The sequence below is a fragment of the Lepus europaeus genome, chromosome 3 (genome assembly GCF_033115175.1).
Source record: "Lepus europaeus isolate LE1 chromosome 3, mLepTim1.pri, whole genome shotgun sequence".
Classification (NCBI taxonomy): domain Eukaryota; kingdom Metazoa; phylum Chordata; class Mammalia; order Lagomorpha; family Leporidae; genus Lepus; species Lepus europaeus.
In genome coordinates this window covers 126,351,522-126,374,118 of record NC_084829.1, presented here as the reverse complement: position 1 = coordinate 126,374,118, position 22,597 = coordinate 126,351,522, and positions in this window count along the sequence as shown.

Here is a 22,597-nt window from a genome sequence, read left to right as displayed (position 1 = left end):
AGTCTCCCTATAAGTTCGTTAACATATCTTTTAAATAAACCAGTGCCCTGTAACTAGGTGCATATACATTTATAATAGTTACATTTTCCTGTTAAATTGATCCCTTAATCATTATATAGTGCCCCTCTTTGTCTCTCTTAACAGTTTTTGTGTTAAAGTTTATGTTGTCTGATGTTAAGATGGCTATGCCAGCTCTTTTTTGGTTTCTGTTGGCATGGAGTATCTTTTTCCAACCTTTTGCTTTCAGTCTGCCTGCATCTTTGTTGGAAAGATGTGTTTCTTGTAAGTGGCAAATAGATGGGTTTTGTTCCTTAATCCATTCAGCCAGTCTGTGCCTTTTAACCTGAGAGTTGAGGCCATTAACATTCAATGCGACTATTGATAAGTAGTGACTTTGCCCTGCCATTTTCCCAAAGATATTTCTAATACATGCTTTGAACTTCCTGTGATCTTTTACTGGGGGATTTTCTTCCTTTACCATCTTTCTTACTTATGGCCGTCTTTCTGTGTTTCTGTGTGTGACACATCTTTAAGCATCTTTTGCAGGGCAGGATGAGTGGCAACAAATTCTTTCAATTTCTGTTTGCTATGAAAGGTCTTAATTTCACCTTCATTCACAAATGAGAGCTTTGCAGAATATAATATTCTGGGCTGGCAGTTTTTTTCTCTTAGTACCTGGGCTATATCGCACCATTCCCTCCTAGCCTGTAGGGTTTCTGATGAGAAGTCTGCTGTGAGTTTAATTGGAGATCCTCTGAAAGTAATCTGACATTTCTCTCTTGCACATTTTAGAATCTTTTCTTTATGTTTCACTGTGATGAGTTTGATTACAATGCATTTTTATTTCTCTTTAAAATACCAGTTTCATGGAAAAAAATTCATTATGTCCTTTACAGATTTCTTCAGCTCATGAATTTGCTTCTGATTACTCTAAGCCATCCTACAATCAATTTTTTTGCATCTGTTTCTGGCATTTTGTCGAACTCTTCATCTTCACATTTTAGTACTGAATGTAAATTGAAGTGTTGTATTCTTTTGGCGGTATCATATTGTCTTCCATGTTCTTGTTTCTTGAATTGCTGCATTTATTATTTGACATTTATGGTGATACTTGTTGGTTTGTTTTTCCCCCTGTGATAGCTTTCATCTTTGAACTACCCCTCTGTGGCTTAGTTGAGTGTCATCTCTTTCAGTGAATTTCCAGAGGCATGTGCTGGGTGTGGCCAAGAAGCTCAGTGGTGAGGGGAGTTTTTAAGGTTACATCCATGTTGGGTGTGGTAAATTTCTCTCTCTCTCTCTCTCTCTCTCTCTCTCTCCCTCTTTTATCAGAGCAGAATTTGTTCAGCTCTGTTTTTGTAGTCTCATACTCACCTCCTCTCCTCAAAGGAGACCAATGCCTGGGTACTAGTGCCAATGGGTACAAGTTCTATTTGCACTGCCACAAGAATCACACAAAAGATCTATGTAGTCCTTGTTGTGAACACGGATCATGCAGCAATGAACCACAGCACGGATCAGGGAGCCTGAAGCATGTGGAGCCAGCCATGGTGACTGCCCAAAGTCCCAGCAATATTCTGTGTCCTCCCACTCAGACATAGTGTTTTCACAGTTCTGGCACACAAGCCTCCCACCATTATGAGCTCCCAGCCAGACTCAAGCATCTCCTCTCTACTGGTTGCTGGTCATGAGGACACAAGCTGCCATAGCTGTTATGAATGTCCAAAATAGCACCGGCCCTCTCTTGGCTAGTTACAGGACTCTGGTCCTGGGTGGTCAGGGAAAGAGAAGTGTTCCTCTTATATCCCCCACCTATTTGGCAGGTACAATGTCCCCTACAGGGCTCCAAGGCAGACTTCTTTCCATAGCTTTATCACCAGTGCCTTGGGCTGCTGCAGTCTGATCTCACCTCACTTCCAAAGCTGGTGCTAAGGCTCTTGGCTGCCAGAGTCCTGAGTTGTGCCAGTCCATATCCTGGGGGTGTGCACATAGGTGCACAGTGTCCATCTTATTTGCATGGAGTTTCCTCTCCCATTTTCTCCCTAACTCTTCACTGAGACTGCACTCTCCATTTTTTTAACTACCTTTTTCTAAACTAGAGCAGCAAGCTCCCTTCCTGCTCTGCCATCTTGAACCTCTTCCAGATTTTGCTTTCAAAAACCTCGTGGTCTCTTTCAGAAAGGGTGAAGCTACTGCTTGAGTCTGTGGGCCACACGGCTCCATGTTCAGTGGACAGCAAGGGGAGAGATGGGAGCCCACGCTGGCTGGCCAGCTGGGAGGTTTGGGGATCTCCCTCCTTCCATCCTCCCTTTGTCACATCCTTGCTGTCACCGGACCAGCAAATCTGCAACCTGAGCACTTAGTCCATCTCCACAGAGAGCAAGTGCAGTGATCTGGAGTTTTGCCTCTTCACAATCAAGTGTGACTTTACCTTGCCCTCCTTTTCCTCCCATCTGTGTGACATTTCTTTCTTTAGCATCTGTTCAGAAAGAGAGAGATGACAAACACTGTTGTGTCTAAGTCGATCCAGGCGGGCTGCTGGTGGGCTGCCTAGTTTCTCTGACTCCTCAGTTCTCAAGGTTTAATTCGTGGGTCAGGCTCTCCAGACACTGTCTGTCTTGCAATATCAAGGATGTACTGACAAGGAAGAGTTGCATCGCGCTGCATGCCATCCGCGCTGGTCCTGTAAGCCTGCCCGCCATGTGTTGTCACTTTACTAAAGTTCCCAGCATCACTGTGGTGGGCAAATGGCTGGAAGAGAGTGAAGGTCTACTGAACAATGTCAGCTTTTCCTAGCCCTCTCCTGGATATTGGGTCCAGTCTGACTGCAAATTCATGGTTGTTTCAGGAAAGAGGTGCAGTTGGGTACATCCTTAGGGGCATCACCAAGGAATAACCAAAGAGAACACCAAGAACAAACAGTACATCCTAGGGAGGGGCTCATGGGCTCGCTCACCAGGAGTGCCATTCAGGACTCTAGGGTGTATCCTGAGCCTGGGGGCAGCAGGACTGAGGGAGTGACAGAGCCCTCAACACACTCAGCTCTCCCCAGGTTTCTAATTTGACAGTGTGCTTGGGTCCAGTGGGTGAGGTTTCCTTGTTCCCCGGGGAAGTGTTTCCAGAGGGGACATTATTGAATGCAAGAGTCAGCAACCAGACTGCCCAGATCTTGTTTGAGAAGCACCAGCTTCTAACACTCTAGAGTCCCTGTGTTGCATCCATGGGGCTGTGTCTGTAGATGCCCACCCATCACTGAGCCAGAGTTTCAGGGCCCTGTGGCTTCCAGCCCTGGGAGGGGGGGCAGAAGGAGGCAGCATTTCCCAGGGTGTCTGTGTCATCCTTCCTCACTATCAGGACACACTGGGGACCCTCCTTGAGTCACACAAGCTATTCCAGATACCTAGAAAGTTGCTGACAGGAGCAGAGGCCCTTAGGGGAGGGAGCTGGTAACATTACACAAATCTTTCTGGGATGCCAAGGAAATCATACATTTGCATTTCGAAGTGTATGAATGAATTGTACTTTAATGTCAAAATAAAGTTCATCTTAATAGGATGTGCACCCCATGCTCGACAATGTCTTGGGTCACACACTGCATATAGCAGAGGCTTCTATGAGTTTATAATTTTAAACATGGCGACTTAAAGTCTTTTGTCATCCATAGTTATATATGATTTGCTGCTCATAAAACTAAAGCGTTGTTGATTCTGTGTTTAGCTGTCCTCCTATAGGTTCCTATGGACTTTTTCCAGCCACTTTTATTGTATTCAGTACTTTGGGATGGCTCTGTAAACAGATGAAGCCAATAATGTATTAACAGTACCAACTGAGAGAAAGTATGGTTAACTGAGGTTACTAAAAAGAAAAAGCAATTCAAATCAATTGGCAATCTACAAAAAGAGTTAAAGATTTTAAAAGCTATTATTAAAATTGCTATATTGGTCTATTATGCTATGTTATATGTGTGTACATATTGTATGTCCACATGGGGAAATTTTATTAAGAGTTTTATTTTAGTTGGCTTATAGATAAGATTGTCCATAAATTTAAGCTGCTAAAATCAATCAAAGATACATTTTAATTTGTGTGACCTGAATCTGTGTATCATATGTTTTAAACGTGTTGGTAGAAAGAAACTAAAAACATTTTAGATGGTTGTGCTTAAGTTTACTGGCTAAACAAACTACACCATGTTAGATATTTAAGAGGTGTTTTCAAATACATGATTCTTAAAATTTATAGAAGGCATTGGACCTTCTGGTAAATGTTTTCTTAAGTTGTTATCTAATGGTTGAAACGGTTTGCTAAGTATTCATGTGATATTGCTATTGTCAGCAAGTGATCTAGGACTTGCTCCCTCATTTCTCTATTCTAAGCCCAACTTGTTCTTTCATTTCTCTATTCTCTTCAAGGTAGGAAACTAATTCTATTATGAAGGAATCTGTAGGATGCACAATTTAATCTTTAGACCTTATAAAAGAGATGGCTAACATTTTTCTGCAATAGCATAGCCAAAATAAGAACTTAAATAATAATCTCATAGCTAGATTCACTTCGCCATCAGCGAAGTATACAGTAAGTAGAAAAAACCTCCCTTTCAGACCAAAGGGAAAATAGCTATTTAAACACGCCTTTAAACGTAGATTCAGCCTTGCACAGGTAGCTCTGTCCCTGCAGCTATGCTTGCATCTTAACTGATTTCCGTTTGCGATACCATCGCCCCGCCTGCCTGGAAAATGAGTACTTCTGTAAGTGTCATAGACGATAACAGCAACAAGGATCAAGGCAGCACTGCAGAACTGATCAGAGCGATGTACGGTGGGGAACTGGGATGTGTAGAGGAAGGTGCATCCACCTGGATGCAGCATGCACAAACCTGTGACTTCTGCAATCACACTGACCTTAAACAGTGTGTGTCTTCTTTAGGGAACTGTTGTTCACTTCCCGGGTGCTTTAGACAATTAGAAGCAGATCCTGAACCCAGCCTCTTCCAAGACTTAGACTCCTGGCTTCCCAAAAGCCCAGCACCCACTGTGTGAGTGTGGAGAGGCAAGGAGGGCTTTTGTTTTCCTCTGCATTTTGTTTGTGAGTAATGAGACTCTATTGATGTAAAACCATGGCTGTGATCATGTGGAGCAATCAAATAAACCCTTTGAAACTAAAAAAAAATATTTTTAGTATCAACTTTAAAAATAAACATATTGGGGCCAGCACTGTGGCCCAGAGGATTAAAGCCCCGCTTGCAGCCCTGGCATCCCATATGGCCTTGGTTCCAGTCCCAGCTGCTCCATTTCCAATCCAGCACCCTGCTAATGTGCTTGGGAAAGCAGAGGAAGATGGCACACATGCTTGGGCCCTGCACCCACATGGGAGATCTGAAAGAACCTCCTGGTTCCTGGCTTCACATCAGCTCAGCTCCAGCCATTACAGTCAGTTGGGTGGTGAACCAATGGCTAGAAGATCTCTCTGTCTTTACCTCTCTCTGAAACTCTTTCAAATAAATAAAATAAATCATTAAAAAATAAAGCATATTATTAAGCAGGGAGACAAGGAGGAAACTTAAGCAGGTTTTACAGCAATCCAGCTAACATATGTGGATGGTGTGAATTTAAGGCAGTGGTCATGGAAGAGGGGAGACAACTCAAACAATCCTAAAGATAAATGGCGATTAGAACCTGATGTCAAAGTTCGATTGAAATGAGTAGAGCAGGAAATAGAGCATATGTTGCGTAATGGAGTACACAATGATACTTTTCATTGTCATATAATCTGTAGAGTATGTAGATATGAGAAAACACACTGAGTGCATTTTGGACATATTTCAAATCCTGGCGAGATGCTTATTTGCGGAGATTCAGTAGAGAGCCGAAGTTTTGGTTCTGGACCTTCAAAGAAAAATACATGCTGTGGATGGAGATTGAGAACCACCAAGTAGAAAGTGATTGAAACCAGAACTACCTGAAGTCATGTGTATTGAGAAAGCATGTGGGCTGAGAAGATAACAGTAGCAAGTGTTACCAAGAAGTGCAGTTCATTCATCATAAAGATCTGAGTGGAAGCACTGGAGTCTGTAAAAAAGACAAGGCAAGAAAGCCCCAAGAAGAAGGAACAAAGGCAGAGAGTTTATAGGCATGGGCAATTCCAGGAGAGAATGATCTATGGCATCATGTGCTACAAGCAGGTAAAAAATATTACATGGAATAAAATGTCTGTTGGATTTTGCCACCAAAAAACTTATTTTTGAACCTGGTCGGGGAGTTTCAGGGAATTTCTGAGGGAAGTGCAGGGAAGGATTAATGGGAAGTAAAAGAGTGGAATGACAATTGGAAACTAATTTGTTTTAGAAGTCAGTGAAGGGAATGGATAAGGTATGATGTTGCTGGACAGAGGCATTCCAGATGCTTCTCCAATGATCTCTAGTATTACCTGTGCATCACCACATTTTAGTATCTAGCAACGTTGTCCTGCCATTGCTGACTTAGCTGGTTCCTAACAAAAGCAAAAGCTCTATGAAGGCAGAGGTTGCATTTTATCTGTTCATGCATCTGACGTCCATTTGATACCTTTTAAATTCTCATTAAATTAGTGAGGAATGAAGGAGAACTCAGGACTGAGAAAACATTCTTTAAGTGATGAACTGAAATAATTAATAGAAAGAGGCTACAGATAACTGACTAACCAAGATCCTGATTTGCCTGTGTGATGGAATCCAGAGCATAGCTGGAAGATTTTATTTTTGAACAAAAAATACATTATTTTTTCTCTGAAGCAGAAATAAATGAGGTGAGGGTAGACTCATATGTGAATTAAATGTGTACATATAGGGCCTGGAAACTGAAAAAATTCATTCTGAATGCCCTCACTTTCCTTAGTGATATAGAAGGCATTTATTGGGTTACTACTAAGTGCCAGGCACACACATACACAGATATTCATAAGAAATATCTGTAGTATTCGTTTTTGCTATGTTTGTCAGATTTTGATATCAGAACTATCCTAGATTCACAAAATAGAATTGATTGCTTTCCATGTTTTTTCCTATGTTCTGGAACAAATTATGTAGAATTGAGTTTACTAGTTCCTTTAAAGTTTCAAATAATTCACTAGTAAAATAACCCCTGGAGAATTTGGAATAATTTTTGAAATGTTTTTCATTATGCCTATGGTTGTTATTCAATTCAGATTTTTCTAATTTTTATAAACTTTTATTGCTAGCTTAATGTCTTTCAAATACATCTTCCATTTCACAAATTTTATACAGGGACTTGCATTTTATTCTCTTATACATTTTATTCTGTTTGTCTTTCAGACTCTTTATCATTCTGATTCTATTTATTTTCTTTCTTAATCAGATTTTCTACAAATTTATCTACTCTCTTTTTATTGTCAATTATCAGTGAGTTCATTAATTTTATTTTTTCCTGATATTAATCCATTACAAAGGCCCATGGTATAATTTATCTGTAAGGCATTTCTTTTTTAAAATAATTTTATTTATCCAAAAAGAACAATTTTTATGGATTTAATATACAGTTTTAAGAACATAAAGATATACATGCTCCCACATTCCTTCCTCCTTCCTTTCTTGTTTTTCTTTTATTTTTATAAAGACACACTTTTAATTTACTTAATAATCACAAACTTAGCCCTCCACTAAATAAAGAATTCAACAAGTAGTAAGTAGAAAAACCACTGTTCCTCAGGAGTATAGCCAAGGACTATAGGCAATAATCAGGCCTCAAATGCCAATTTTGCTCATACCCATTAATTTTTTCCCTGTATGTTAATTATTACAACTCAGGGAAAACATGATATTTGTCTTTTTGAGACTAGCTTATTTCCCTAAGCATAATGGTTTCCAGTTGCATCTATTTTGTTCTGAAAGATGAGATTTCATTCTTTTTATGGCTGAGTAGTATTCCATTGTATATATATACACCACAATTTCTTTATCAAGTCATCAGTTGATGGACACATAGGGCCATTCAAAGACTCCAAACAGCATTCCCATCTGCCACTGCCACTTCAAGCATCATTGGATCTGCTGACTCACACAATTAGAGAAACATGGCCAGCAACCACAGCCTGTTGCAATGCCTTTTTAAAGTCTTGGGCCCTACTCAAAACTAACAAATTTGAGGATACTCAGTAAATGTCCAGAGTAATGCACCCAAGGGAGAAAAAAACTGCTTATAAAATCCACATAGTTCCAGTAGGTGTTGTACCTCTTTCTTGATTTCAGAAGAGACCAGAAGCAACACTTTGTCTTTCACCTTGTAAGGGATATCTTAGTATGTCCCACACTACCCCTATAATTTTCACTAAGAACACCTAGAAATCTCATTAAGATAGAAGGCCCCTGAATTTTAGCTTGATTTAATTCCTTCCCCTCTGAAATTCAACTGTCTTACCAAATAGTGTAAAGTAGTTACTACTTCTAACTCACCAGGTCCAATTAACACAATATTGCCAAAATAATGGACCAATGTGACATCTCAGAAAAGAAAAATAAAAGGTGATCAAGATCCCTCTGAATTAAATTTTTGCATAGTGCAGGAGGGTTGGATATACCCTTGAGGTAAGATGGTGAAGGTGTAGTCCCTGTCTTTCCACCTACAAGTAAACAATTTCTGCTGGGACTTATGGATAGGAATGGAAGAAAAACATTTGCCAGATCAATAGCTGAATCCCAGGTACCAGGGTATATGTTAGTTTATTCAAGCAATGAGACCACATTTGGTACAATAGCTGCCAATGGATCCAATACTTGGTTAAGCTTATGATAATTCTTTGTCATTCTCCAAGTTCCACATCTCTTCTGCACAGAGGTAAATAGGTGAGGGATGTGGTGGAAATCAACACCCCTGCATTCTTCGAGCCCTTAATGGTGGAATTCCAATCTCTGTTGATGGGATGCATCATTGCTTTGCTTTACTATTTTCCTAAGTAGAGGTAGTTCCAATGGCTCTCTCTCAGCCTTTCCAACAAAAGTAACTCTCACTCAGCAAATCAGGGAACCAATGTTGGTATTCTACCAGCTGCTAAGTATGTTCATTACAACTTTGAATTTTGGTCCTGGGAAAATAAGCACAGGATGAGTTTGGGGACATGATGGACCCCCTTGTGTCTCTTTGTATCACTGTTGGTTGAGAGCTAGTAGTGTAGTGGGGTCCTGATAGGCCTGAGTATTTCCTTTTCCCCAAAGCTTAGTTATCCCAGTAAAATACCACAGGTTCCTCTGAGGAAGGTTGAGGAAAAGATCAATGGCTTAAATGCTTCATAACATACCAGGGTCCATCCTTAGGAGGACCCAGCCTCCATATCACACAAAAGGCTCTGGTCTATATCTTGGCTTAAGTCTGTGTCTATCCTTATAATTCACTTTAGATTTTTTTTTACTTGACCCTGAACTTTTCTGCTTGTACAGATCAAGTAAATAATTAGTTAGGTCTCTTCTCTGTTTCACTTGTAGGAACACCAGGATTAATCAGACAATGTAATCAGTCTGTGCAAGTCAGAGATTGCTGGTTTGACTCTCCTCTTTACTACAGCAAATATGTCCATCTTGCCTTGTGTCTTAGGGTAAGACCACTTTGGGATACAGTTACTTCCATTATATTTGGGTTTTCCAGTTGAGTGGCTGTGGATCTTATTCTGAGGTCTGGCCTACAGAGAAGACAGATCATGTAGTCCTTCAAAATGCTGGAGGCTGCCCTCATAAATGTATTTCTCAAAGCATGGGTGAAAGCTGTGTTGTCTGAACTCTCCAGTGTGGGTAAATGACAAATCCAATTTGACATTCTCCTCCTTGTATGTCTTTAAATTCCTTCCTTGGTAAAACTCTGTAGATAAACACAGGTACTTTACAATGTTTGTGAAAAGTAGCATCAAGAGTTAAACTTGTTTCTGTGTAAAATGTTTAAATATACAGTTTTTTGTAATATGAGTTTTTCAATGAACTTTTTGAAGACTCTCATATACATGGATTTCCATGGTTTTTGAACCAAAATAAACTTATGTTTTAATTTCAGTTCTCATGAACTCTTTGAAGTATTTATGTATTAACCTCATTGATTGAACTGTATAATTTAAGTGGATGAACAGTATGGCATATAAGTTATGTGTCAATAAGGCTATTTTCTACCAAAAAATTCACCTTTTAAATTTTTAGCACTTCTTCCATTTGCACTCACTTTTTCCTCCATGTTTCTCAGGATACAGATTGCGAGTTTGCAAGTTCACTAACATTAAGAGAGATCTCGGGAGGAGAGAACTTCACCTTGCTTATGGCCTTGTCTAAATACTGACAGAGTTTGTGTATTCAAAAGGCTTCCATAGCTTGGGAAGTTCATGTCAAGAGATTCAGGTGATCACTGGCATCGTACATAATAGTGTTAATTGATAAACTGACTACTGGAGTCACTGTGCACTAACTCCCCATTTAGGGCTTCTGTCCTCAAAGAGTTGTATTATGAGAGTTAACTGTGATACTTGTTCTCAGTTTTTTTTTTTCAGTGTGTGTGTGTATGCGAATTGTTGTTATCTTTACTTAGTATAGAGTTGGTCATTTGTGTACAAAGTTAACTGAAAATGAATCTTAATGGTGAATGGGACTGGGAAGGGGAGAGGGAAGAGGAGGATGGGTGGCTGGGCAGGTATGGTGGGAAGAATCACTATATTCCAAAAGTTGTACATATGAAATTTCTATTCCTTAAAAAATAAATTAATTAATTAAAAAAGAGATCAGCATTCATTATTTTGTTAAAGCATCCTCTTGTTTATTACTATATATTCCTTTTTCCTTTCCCTCTTGAATGGAATGACTCTATTTGCCTTTTTGGCTCTGGCCACTCTAATCCTAAGATATCTCATGACCTTCATGTTCACACCTATCTCTTCTCGTCAGCAATCTCTATTTAGCTTTGGGTTTTTAAAATTCATCCATGATGCGCAAGATGTTAAAAAACAGCATATTCCAAAGCACTTGATTTGAACCTAACCAATGAAAAATATTTAATGAAATAGCTACTGAATGTCTTCTACTTCACTCTATTAGAATCAAGCAATGACAGACTAAAAATATTGCCTAAAGACACTTTGTATTTAGTCATAATTTTATATTGTATTCAAGATAGAAAAAAAATAACCTGGGCAGTGATTTCATTTTTTATTTCTTTTTAAATAAAAAAATGAAGGCTGTTGCATGAAACCTTTCTGGTTTTCCTGGATATCTTTGTTGCTGTATTAGGCTGTTATACACACATTGAAATTTTTGTGATATTAGTGCTTAAACAGAGAAAACCATCTTGATTTTGGTGGCATCTTGGGTCACATAAAGTTGTAACATTGCAAAGTGAAGACCTAGGCATGCTTCAACCAGGCCAGGGTCTGGCAATTGAAGGATCCCACCTGGCAAGATGCTTGCTGCTTCTGCAGGACTCTGCCTTGCTTCCCAGGCAGCAGAAGAATCACCAAGCACTAATTCACAAAAAGAGAGAGCAAAGTTAAACATAACTGTCCCATACCAGAACTGATGTCCTTTTATGAAAACCACAGAGATGGAAGAAATTTGGAGTGTTATTATCCACAGTGAGTGCCCAGAGTGGTTATATAGCTTGATCTTGTATCTTGTGTTACTTAATTTCTTATGAAATCACTGAAGAATGTATGTATAGTGAAAAGTTAACTAATTTAAAATTATTTCAGTAAATTTTTGTTGTTCTTTAGAGCCCAATGATAGAATATCTTACAGATGAAAACCAAAAGTGACAGGCATTTGATGACCTCTTATTATACATTCACATGAGAAATGTAATAGAAGCCCTACCTTGATAAATATTATAATCAATATGGCCTCCAACTTCTATCTCTAGCTAAGTCCCTGATAGCTTGATAGAACCAAGTAAGTTGGGTGAATTCCCAGCATTTTTTTTCTGTATTTTTTTTTTTTAATTTTTGACAGGCAGAGTGGACAGTGAGAGAGAGAGACAGAGAGAAAGGTCTTCCTTCCGTTGGTTCACCCCCCAAATGGCCGCTATGGCAATCCGAGGCCAGGAGCCAGGTGCTTTCTCCTGGTCTCCCATGCAGGTGCAGGGCCCAAGCGCTTGGACCATCCTCCACTGCTTTCCCGGGCCACAGCAGAGAGCTGGACTGGAAGAGGAGCAACTGGGACAGAATCTGATGCCTCAACCAGGACTGGAACCTAGGGTGCCAGCACCGCAGGCAGAGGATTAGTCTAGTGAGCCACGGTGCCGACCCCAGCATCTTTTCTATTTGTAGAAATATAGCTTGCTATCTTTTGTAGTTTTAAGTATCATTTCCTTTTTAATTTTCTTTTTAAATATTTATTTACACATTTGAAATGTAGAGTTACAGAGAGAAAGGGTGAGACAGAAGGAAAGATCTTCCATCTACTGGTTCACTCCCCAAATGGCTGCAATGGTTGAAGATGGACCGGTCTAAAGCCAGGAGCCAAGAGCTTCTTCTCTGTCTCCTTCATGGGTGTAGGGACACATTAGCAGGGAGCTGGATCAGAAGTGGAGTAGCCAGGACTGGTCCCAGAGCCCATATGTGATGTGGCTTTATCAGCTACACCACAGCACCATAAGCTTCATTTTTTTAAACAATTTTCTGTAATAACCAAGAAGGCAGATATGAAGAAAACTGATGTTTGCAACTTGGCTTATGGTGGGCCCAACTACCTACTTCAGAAAAACATCCCAGAACTCATAAGGTCAAAAGTAAGAGTACTAGGTATATGATATATAAAGCATCTGTACAATGGAAAGAAAACTATAAGTGAAAAATAATAAGTAATAATTATTATTGCCTAATAGAAGGGAGGCTAGGCTGAATGATAGATTATAACTGGCAGAGTTGGTAGGGAGAACTGGGCAAGCAACTATGGTTTTGATTGCCAAGGAGTAGTTTCCTTTCCCAATACACACACACACACACACACACACCCCACCACCACCACCACCACAAAAGTTGAAACCACAGCTCTGATTTGATAATATCTTTCATTTGGATTTGTCACAAGGCACTTTTTCTTACACTATTTCACCTTAAGTGGTGGTGTAAGTGTTGTAAATTTACTACTACAACATTTGGTTTAGAAAACTTATGTAATAATTATAAAGAATTCTGAATGATTAATGACACTGGTCAATGAATTAATCAATTGTTTCTTCAGTGAAATATATGAATAAAAAGCCATTGTATTAATTACGTATCTAGGATTTGACTATATATAACTCACAGTGTAGTATAAAGTATATATAAGTGAATCATTCAAAAAACCAACAGAAATATATTTGGTAACATCTTTTTGGAAAAAGTTTGAACATCTGTGGTGGAGTATATAGAAAAGAACACTAATCACTGTAGACTACATTATGGTAATGAATTATGGAGAATAAGTTCTGATTTTCTGTGGAAGGTTTGCATTTTAGACTAGGGCCCTTTTCCCTCTGGAGTATCTGAAATTAAACATACGCCCCCAGACACTGAGGACTGACTTCTTTCTGAAGACCATGTCTCTTCTGAATGAGGAATTCTTATACTTTCCAGTGACATTACATTAATCTCAAATAAGTCAGACCAATAACCTTGGTCTTGTTAAGATTACAGAGTTACAGAGTCGGCGCTGTTGCATAGCGAGGAGGGCCGCCACCTGCAGTGCCGACAACCCATGTCGGCGCCAGTTCAAGTCCTGGCTGCTCCACTTCTGATCCAGCTCTTTTTTTTTTTATTTTTTATTTTATTTTTATTTTTGACAGGCAGAGTGGACAGTGAGAGAGAGACAGAGAGAAAGGTCTTCCTTTTGCCGTTGGTTCACCCTCCAATGGCCGCCGCGGTAGTGCGCTGCGGCCAGCGCACCACGCTGATCCGGTGGCAGGAGCCAGGTGCTTCTCCTGGTCTCCCATGGGGTGCAGGGCCCAAGCACTTGGGCCATCCTCCACTGCACTCCCTGGCCACAGCAGAGAGCTGGCCTGGAAGAGGGGCAACCGGGACAGGATCGGTGCCCCGACCGGGACTAGAACCCGGTGTGCCGACGCCGCAAGGCGGAGGATTAGCCTAGTGAGCCGCGGCGCCGGCCCTGATCCAGCTCTTTATTGTGGCCTGGGAAAGCAGTAGATGATGGCCCAAGTCCTTGGGCCTCTGTGCCTGCATTGGAGACCTGGAAGAAACTCCTGGCTCCTGGCTTCGGATCGGCACAGCTCCGGCCGTTGCAGCCAATTGGGGAGTGAACCAACAGATTGAGGACTTCTCTCTCTCTCTCTCTCTCTCTCACTCACTCTCTCTCTCTCTCTCTGTAACTCTGACTTTCAAAATAAATAAATAAATAAATCTTAAAAAAAGAATAGAGAGTTGCCTTAAGCATTTTCCAAAGCTTCCTTGCACTATCAATGGTTGGTATCTCCACCCTACTTGATTCCCTAAAGCATATCTCTGATGAGGAGGATAGGAGTAAACTGGCAACAGCAAAGCACCTCTCTAAGCTCTTTATCTATAACTCATTAAATCCACACAACACACTGTGAGGGCAGGCACTATTATTAACCCCATTTTACAGATGAAAAACTGAGCATGGGGAGGTTAAATAATCTTTCCAGGTTTACCTACCAGATAATAAAGTAGAGATACAAACCAAACCATTCTGGCTCTACTTGATTGTAACACCCGGATGGGAAAAGTAGGAATTTGGGTTCATTTTCACAGAGAAGAGATTATGAAAGTTAAAATTGGAGAACTAGCATGGGAATGAAGAGTAAACAGAATATTCAACAGTCAGTTCTTAGAAAAATATGTCATAACCTAGAGGCTGGCAACTTACATGAACCGAAAACAGGGAGGAGGTCAGTATTTCTTGTTTAGAAACAGAAAGAATAATGGGACCACTGATTGAAATGGAGTGCAAATGTCTTATGAGGAAGAAAAGAAACTGACCCAGCTTGACCCTCGAGTATATTTTGAATATATTCTATTTCTCTTTTTATTAGAAGAAATTCAATTTGATAGATGAATAGAGGAAGGGAGGAGAAAAGGAGAGAATTTCAAAGAATGAGATTAAAGTCATCACAGCATGACAGCAATCTTAAAAGTCAAAAAGTAAGCCAGAATAGCAGGTATTTGAGACTCACTGTTAGAAACAATTTTATTTTAAACACATGTGCTTTCTGAATGATACTGCTAGCCTGGTGGCTATGCAGCCTGCCTTTGGCAGGAAGTGCTGATTTGCTTAATTTTATTAAGTCCCTAAGAAAGGTAAATCTGTCTCCTGAACTTAAAGGATCTCTGCTGCAAAGTGAGTTTGACGTTGGTCAATAATCACCCTGAGATTCCTGTGGCTTTGGCTGTTCTTGAAGCTTCGGAGTGGTACCAAGCGAAGAGGCTGAGTGAGAAACTCGTTGAGGGTGATGGTCTGTCCTGTCAGTGCTGAGAAGGGATCCTATCCTCAAAACTGAACAAGCAGAAGTGGTGCCACCAGTGTTCCTCTTATTTTCTGTCCTCGGAGTGAGTGTGGTGAATCAAAGGAGTTAATTATAAGAATGGGCTTTGAAAACTGCGTGCTTTATTAAGGTGAGCTATGCAAACTGGGCACTTCCAAGAGTATTTTTAAAAATGTTTATTTCTATTTATTTGAAGTACAGAGACAGACACACAATGATCTTCCATTTTCTGGCTCACTCTCCAAATAGATGCAAGGGCAAGGGCTGGGCCTGGCCAAAGCCAGGACTTGGAAACCCAATCCAGTTCTTTCATCTGGGTGGCAGGGAGTCAACCACTTGAGCCATCACTGCTGCTTCCCAGGGTATGAATTATCAGGAAACTGGAATTTGGAGTGGAGCTGAGAATCAAAACCAGGCACTGTCCACAGGATGTGGGTGTCTCAACCACTGAACCAAACACATGCTCTGGAGTCATATTTTGATCAACATTTTATCTCTAAAATATTATAAGGCCTGGTTCATGATGAATGGTACTTACATATCTAATGCCAACAGAAGCTTGCCACTATGAATGGTAACCATCCATCCAAGTTTGCATAGACAAGTTAGCATTCCCTTATATTTCTTGCATTCTACTCAGTTGACTTATGTCCAAATATTTTATTTTTTATCAAAGTGTTGCTAATAGTTGTATAAAAATAAGTCAGAATATATCTGTTTGTTATTATTTCCAGGCCCTGTTATACATGCTAATAAAGCATATAAACTGAAAGATGTTTAATAGTAGCCTAATGTTAGCTGAAATATTAACTGCTTCTCTCCCACCAGTCAGTTTATGGAACAGCTGGCTGTGTTGTGGCCTGTGGAGCCTGCAAGGTACACAAAGCCACCAGGAACCTAGAAGACAGGGTCATTGGGAAACATGGGAAATTATAGTTATGTATACCTTGGATGTAGGAAATACAGATTGAGAAGTCCACTCATAAAATGTATAGCATAGTAGTGTGAATGCTCTTGCTATAGATGTTGTCATGTAACAATTGTTAATGCCACTGCTATTTATTATATTATTGGCACTACTTTTTGAATTTTGCAAAAATCTTTCAATAACTTCTAAAAATGAAAGTGTATACTTCATTTTTCAAAAAGGTATTAGGTGTTCCATTCATCACAAAGTCCATAGTCACATCACAGATCGGATGAAAAATAAAAGACAACTCAATCTGCTAGACATTCAGCAGCATCAATCTCAAAGTTTATTATTTTAGGAAGATTGTGTAAAAAAGAACAATTTTACAAATGCAACCACACAAGCAGTGTCTAAATATCAATCTTTGAAGAATGAAATTTTATTTAGATCAAATGACTATTGGTCTATTATTGGTTTATTTTCATGTGTACATAAAATAGGAAACAATAACCAAAAATGTGGTTCTGTGAATAACAGAGCTTCTCAGACTTAAAGGACGTATATTGTATATAAGCAGATTCTTCAAATTGACAATCAGCTAATTACAATAATGGTTTAATGTGATTATTGGAATCAAATAAAAACTTTTGGAATTCATTCTCTCAAAAGTAAAATATCTGAGATCACTGTGAATCTTATTAGTACATCACTGAAGTGAAATTATTGTTTATGTGATTATAATATGAGTAGAAATTTTGATGGAGCAAAACTGTTATGGTAGCAACAATATTCTCATTAAATTAAGAAACCTGTGTTTGAGAGATCTATTTGGAATTGGTTGTAGTATGAACTTATCATTTTATCCAAATCAGCTTTTAATAACCTACTAATGGAAATAAAAGTTATAGTTGTCAAAAATCTATAAATATTTTTATAACTACACAATTGAAATTACTAAACTTTTGTGATAAAGCTAATATTGAATTTTCAAAATCTTCAGCATGGTAATATACTTTCTTTACAACTTATCATCAATTAGATTTTAAGAATGTTTGGTCCTCAAATGAACAAGACACACCAATGCAAGATTATGAAGATGAAGAGATAGAAGAAATGCAAGAAGCGGATCTCAAAAAATTGATAAGAACATTAAGAAGTTCTCAAAAACAAATTCTTGAACTACAGAAATCCTTAATGGACAAGATAGAAAATCTCTCTCATGAAAATGAAATATTAAGGAGGAATCAAAATGAAATGAAACAACTAGTAGAACATGAAACTGTGATAGTGACAAGAAACCATAATGAAATGAAGAACTCAATAGATCAAATGCAAACACATTAGAGAGCCTTAAAAACAGAATGGGTGAAGCAGAAGAGAGAATATCGGAATTAGAAGACAGAGAACAGGAAAGGAAACAGTCAAACCAAAGAAAAGAAGAAATCAGAAATCTAAAAAATACTGTCAGAAATCTACAGGATACTATTAAAAACCCAACATTCGGGTTCTAGGAGTTCCTGAAGGCATGGAGAGGGAGAAAGGATTAGAAGGCCTTTTTAGTGAGATACTAGCAGAAAATTTCCCAGGTTTGGAGAAGGACAGAGACATCCTAGTACAGGAAGCTCATAGAACCCCTAATAAACATGATCAAAAGAGATCCTCACCACGACACATCGTAATTAAACTCACCACAGTGAAACATAAAGAAAAGATCCTAAAATGTGCAAGAGAGAAACGCCAGATTACTCTCAGAGGATCTCCAATTAGACTCACATCTGACTTCTCATAAGAAAGCCTACAAGCTAGGAGAGAATGGCGAGATATAGCCCAGGAACTAAGAGAGAAAAACTGCCAGCCCAGAATATTATATTCTGCAAAGCTCTCATTTGTGAATGAAGGTGAAATTAAGACTTTTCATAGCAAACAGAAACTGAAAGAATTTGTCGCCACTCGTCCAGCCCTGAAAAGATGCTGAAAAAAACTCCACTCCTTAATGTGTTGTCTAATGTGCAGTGAATGTATCTTGATGTGAATGGAAGGGGAGAGGGAGCGGGAAAGGGGAGGGTTGCGGGTGGGAGGGAAGTTATGGGAGGGGGGAAGCCATTGTAACCCATAAGCTGTACTTTGGAAATTTATATTCATTAAATAAAAGTTTAATAAATGAAAAAAAAAGAAAAAAAAAGAATGTTTGGTCCTTTGAATGACTACTTTATGTATCAACCCAAATGTCTTACAATGACATTTACATGTTGGTAAATGAAGTCTCTAAATTTTGGTTTCAGTTTGTCCATACTCATCTGGAAATTTTCAAACAGGGTATGCAATACATGATGTGGAAGAAAAATAGCAGTTAAATGGTTGAATCTTTTTAGCAAATGCAAATTATTGAAGACAATGTCTTAGAAAGATAAAGATATTGTGCAAAGGCAGCAGGCATATGAACAAACTGCAAAATGACATCATAGTGTGTTCGTATTATGTTATGTTATAAGTTTTTATTTGATAGGTGAGAGGGGGAGAGGGAAAGAGAGAGAGGAATTTTTTCTTCCATTGATTTACTGCTTAAATAATCACAATAGTCACAGCTGGGCCAGACTGAATCCTGGAGCCAGGAACTCAATCCCAGTATCCCACATGTGTGGCAGTGACTCAACTATTTGAGCCATCGTCTGCTGTCTCCCAGTTGCACAATAGTGGCAGCCTAGAATCAGGAATGAAGCTGGTGCTTGAACCCAGGTGCTTTGATACAGAATTCTGTCATTCCAAAGAAGCATCTTCACCACTGTATCATGTTCCTGCCATACAGAGTGAAACCACAGAACACCTTTGCGACATCTGACTTGTGGGAAGAATGAATAGAATTTGTTAATAGACATCCTATTTTTGATTGTATAAATTGATATTTTATATTGGAATGGAAGAAAATTGAGAAAGTCTGTAAATTTTCAGCATCTATATTTGGTGAAACTTTCATGGAAATAATAGAGTCAACTTATTTGACACATGTTTTCTTACAAAAATATTTGTTGAAGGAAGCTACTCTAAATAGAGACAAAAAGGCAGTGCCTGTGAAAATGTTTGGGCTAAAATGTTCATGCATTTGAATCTAAAACCAGTGAGAATTGAGAATATATCTCAGTATTAGCAGGGTTTACTTGGAGATAAACAGCTTCTCATCACATTAGAGAGAATATTTTTTCTTTCACAAAGAGGTATTTAGTGAAACCATCTGTTTTTAAACAGAGCATTTTAATTTAATAATGTTGCAGGCATAGGATAGGAGCGTGATTCACTGGTTGGAAGGTCTCTTAGGAAACCTGCATCCCTACTGCAAGGAAAAGATTTCTTCAGACCGTCAATAGGAGAATATTGGGATTAGACATATTTTCATTTATATAATACACATAAAATCTCTTCTCTTTTGATTTTCTTATAAGTCTAGTCAGAATAGCAAAAAATAACACATTGCAGCAAATTGTCCATATTACTGACCTCTAACAATGACAAAGGTGTAGGACACAAAATCAGCATTCAAAATCATTTGCATTACTATACATGAACAAGGGGCTATCCAAGAAATAAACCAAGAAGACAATTCTATTTACAATAGCAATAAAAATATTAAAATACGTAGGAATGACTTTAACTGAATGGATGGAAAATCCATATGTTGAAAATAATAAAATATTGATGAAATTGAAGAAGACATAAATAAATGGATTGGAAGCATTAATATTTTTAAATTTTTTTTAAAATTTTTTTTATTTTATTTTTTTTTTATTTTTGACAGGCAGAGTGGACAGTGAGAGAGAGACAGAGAGAAAGGTCTTCCTTTTGCCGTTGGTTCACCCTCCAATGGCCGCCGCGGTAGGCGCGCTGCGGCCGGCGCGCCGCGCTGATCCGAAGCCAGGAGCCAGGTGCTTATCCTGGTCTCCCATGGGGTGCAGGGCCCAAGAACTTGGGCCATCCTCCACTGCACTCCCTGGCCACAGCAGAGAGCTGGCCTGGAAGAGGGGCAACTGGGACAGGATCGGTGCCCCGACCGGGACTAGAACCCGGTGTGCCGGTGCCGCAAGGCGGAGGATTAGCCTAGTGAGCCGCGGCGCCGGCCAGAATTAATATTTTTAAAATGTCCTTATTAACCAACCAACATGATCTATAGATTCAATGCAATCCCTACTAAAATTCCAATGACATTTTTCAAAGTAGCAATAAAAAAAATCCTAAAATTTGTATGAGGCTGTAAAATACTCCAAGTAACTATAGAAATGTTCAAGTATCTTGATTTCATTTTTTTTTTTCAAACCTACGGTAATCTAAACATGAGACTGGCACAAAAACAGACTTATAACCAACAGAACAAAACAGAAAGCCCTAAAAAAGCCTAAAATAAAATAGTCATTTAATTTTCTACAAAGGTCCAAAATATATATAATGGGAAAAGAAAAATCTCTTTAACAAATGGTATTGAGAAAACTGGATATCCATATTCATAAAATTGAAATCGGTTCTCTATGTAACATGGAAAACTCAACCCAAAATGAATTAAAGACTTGACTGAAAACCTTGAAACCAAAAAACTCCTAGAAGAAAAATATAGTGCAAAAGCTTCTATGTCTTGAGATGGTCTTAACATTAATTTTTTTGTTGTTGTTGTGATACCAAAAACACAAACAACAAAAGCAAAAATAAACACAGGAAATAGCATCAAATTAAAAATTTCTGGACTTCAAAAGAAAATATTCAACAAGATGAAAAGGCAGCCTATGGGGTGGGAGAGAATATTTACAAGGCATATATAAGGTAAGGGGTTAATCTCCAAAATGTGAGAATCGTACCTGTCTCCGGCCTGCCATCTCAGGCAGGGGCGGCTCAAGGTGGAGATCCCCTCTGAACATTCGCGTTTGTGCTGCGGAATTAAGGCAGAGAGACAGAAGATCTTCCAGCCACCATTTCACTCCCTGAATGCCTGCATCAAGCCAGGGCTGGATTAGGCCAAAGCCAGGAGACTGGAACTCAATCTGGGGGTCTCAGCACTGCTCTCCGCAAGCTGCTTTACCATTGCGTGCAGTTCACCCCATCCGATCTTCACTCGAATTTGCGAGGAAAAGCAGGGCAGCTCATTTCTGTTTCACGGAGGCGACGGGGAGCCTCACGCGGGCTAAGTTCACGCAGCCAGCTCCGGAGGCTGCCCCGGCTGCAGATCCCGCCCTCTTCCCACCCCACCAAGCTGCCGCCTTTCGCCTACAGCTCGTCCGTGGGGACCCCGGGCTAGGACGGAGAGCCCACCTCGAGTCGCAGAGGCTGCACACACACAGGGGAAGAGTGTGTCATGGCTGCATCACTCCTCAGGTGCCTACGACGGCTTGGACTGGGCTGAGCCAAAGCCAGCAGTTGGAAACTCATTCCAGGTCTCCTCCGGGGTGGGACAGGAACCCAACGATTTGCACCACCATCTGCTGCCTCCCAGGGTCTGCATCATTAAGAAGTTGGAACTGTTCCGGGCAAGATGGCGGAATAGGCAGAAGCACACTTAGTCCGGGGGGAGAGAAAGTTTAATATAAGTGGAGATACTGCAGGGTCAAGGAAGAGTAGGGGATGTAACAACAGAGGAAACTCTTCCGGAACTAGTGATTCACAGTGGACCTGCATGGAGAGCGTGGGAGCCCAAGTTCGGGACACCAGCGGCAGACTCAACGCACCAGCGCTGGAACGCGAGGTGAGCCGAACCTCCATAGCCCGAGATACCAGCGGGCAAGCGGAAAGAGGAGGCTAGAGGGAACGAGGCTTGAAACTCCGTGGGGAAAAGTTCACCAGGCTAACTAGAAGAGAGAGAAAAAAAAATAAAAAAAGTGACTGATACGGACACAAGTTTCTCTCTCTCCGCTCACCTCTCAAAGGCGAGCAAGACAGAGCAGGCGCCATTTTGGACATACGTCATAAGCTGGGCGACCTCAGGTCTGCACCAGCCCTGAGCCTAACAGAAAAACCTGACTCTGGGGGAAGGGGTGAAATAACAGGAGATTAGCATCTAACTTGGCAACCCAGTGGGAGATTGCAGGAGAATTGGAGCCCACACTGAGGGCAGCAGAGATTCCCTGTGTGGTCCGTGGGAAAGAGCTTCCGTTCTCTGGCTCCTGTGGGTATATCATTTGCCTGCTAACTACCTCCAATTACATTCAGCTGTGCGGAATTACTTCCCTTTTGAATCAAAAAAGAGAGAGATTTACCACAC